At 40.1% G+C, this 1,802-nt stretch overlaps 1 pseudogene; it reads left to right on the top strand.

The window, feature by feature from the left end:
- Nucleotides 1-360: 360 nt before the first annotated feature.
- Nucleotides 361-828, top strand: LOC149252155 (cytochrome P450 750A1 pseudogene; annotated as a pseudogene).
- The last annotated feature ends 974 nt before the right edge of the window (nt 829-1,802 follow it).

Genomic DNA, 1,802 nt, shown 5'->3' with positions numbered 1-1,802 from the left:
GTGACTTCATTCCGTAGTTGAATTGGCTCGATTTGCAAGGTATCAAGCGCCACATGAAGAAAATTCATAAAACATTCGATGAATTTGCGGAGAAAATAATAGATGACCATGTTAATGTGAATCATCTCCAGAAAGAGGCCATAGACGCAGAGCCTCATGTTTAGGACTTCGTGGATGTGTTGCTCCACATGGCTAAGGTCGACACCAAAATTACATGGGAAACCATCTTGGCTATCAATTTCGTTAGAATGGGCAATGAGCGGGCTGCTCTGACATCCCTATGCAATGAAAAAATCAAAAGAGGAAATCGAATCGGTCGTTGGCCGACATTGGAAAGTAAGGGAGTCTGATTTAGCAAACATGAAATACCTCCACTATGTGGTGAAAGAGACTCTGCGACTATACCCAACGACACCCTTAGCGATTCCTCATGAATCTGCAGAGACTATGACAGTAGGAGGATACTTTATCCCTAAGAAAACAATGTTGATGGTGAATGTGTGGGCTATAGGAAGGGATCCTAAGGTGGGTGAAGCAGATGCCTCTGAATTCAAGCCAGAGAGATTCATGGAAGACGAACATCTCAATGCAACAGATCCATCAAATTTTGATATGATACCATTCAATGCAGGAAGGAGAGGATGCGTAGGAGCATCCATGGCTATTCCTACAGTTCAGCTTGCATTGGCTCAGTTGTTACACACTTTTGATTGGATAGTGGATGGTGATCCATCCCACTTTGATATGAAGGAAGCATGTGGATTGACCATTCCAAGAAAAGTTCCTCTCTCTGCTTTTCCAAAGCTAAGCAGCAGCTGTTCAATGTAATACTGGGAGGATACAAGCGATGAGGCTGTTAGAAATATTTGGCGAATTTAATTTTCGTTGCAGACGGAAGAGGCAGAGAGAGTTATAAATTTCGCCAAATTAGGTTCGTGTACCGCGAGGCCGATTTCGCAGAACTACCTTTGCCAACTTCGAGATTATTTTCCAGGCTTGAATTTTGCACACCTCTAAACTATTCCAAAGACTTAAAGAATACTCATAGTAAAATTAACAAGATAGGTTTGGAGCAACACAAAACTTAGTATTCATTTCTTGAACATGAAAATACATCTACATGAGACTGCAACTCATTTACAAAGTAAAATAAGATTTTACAGAGATTTAAACTTACGTGCAACACTACACAGTAAAACACAGTAACTCTTGTTTTACGCCCCCACTAAAAATTTCTCCACAATTTTCTCCACAGAGACTTGCGCTCTTTTTGTATTTGCTCTCTAACCTCTCTACACAATCTTACTCTTCTACACTCTTACCTATTACAAAATAGCTTTTTCATTCATACATAACTCAACATACAATTTTGCATTTAATTCATGATAGAGCGAAATTAATTTTGATGTCGCTGTTGAGCGTGATCAGGGTCGCGCAGGTGTTTCTAGAGTGTGGGCAAGGTTGTTAAATTAATGCTTGCCCATATCAGTTTACCTAAGTACATAAATTCTTTAAATGCCTTTTCTGAGTTTCAGAATGGTTCGCATCTGGCTTCGGTCCTTCTATCCTCACACTCAGACGCAACCTGCAAAAATGTTTTCAAGAAGAGGCACAACCTGGAAAAGGTACATCTGAGAAGTATGGCTCCTATCCCACTGCTTATTGTGGTGGTTGGGATTATTATTTCCAAAACACCCCCTTAATCACAACTGCTACCATTGACAATTCCCAAATAGTTTCTAAGATATACAAAATTTTCCCCTGCCAAAGGCTTTGTGAAAATATCAGCAAGCTGTTCCTAT

This window comes from Pinus tabuliformis, chromosome 7 (assembly GCF_031772625.1).
Source record: "Pinus tabuliformis cultivar Carrire ecotype Pingquan chromosome 7, CPIR1, whole genome shotgun sequence".
NCBI classification, from domain to species: Eukaryota; Viridiplantae; Streptophyta; class Pinopsida; order Pinales; family Pinaceae; genus Pinus; species Pinus tabuliformis.
The sequence above is the reverse complement of the archived record's forward strand: the minus strand, read 5'-3'. Positions and strand labels throughout refer to the sequence as shown.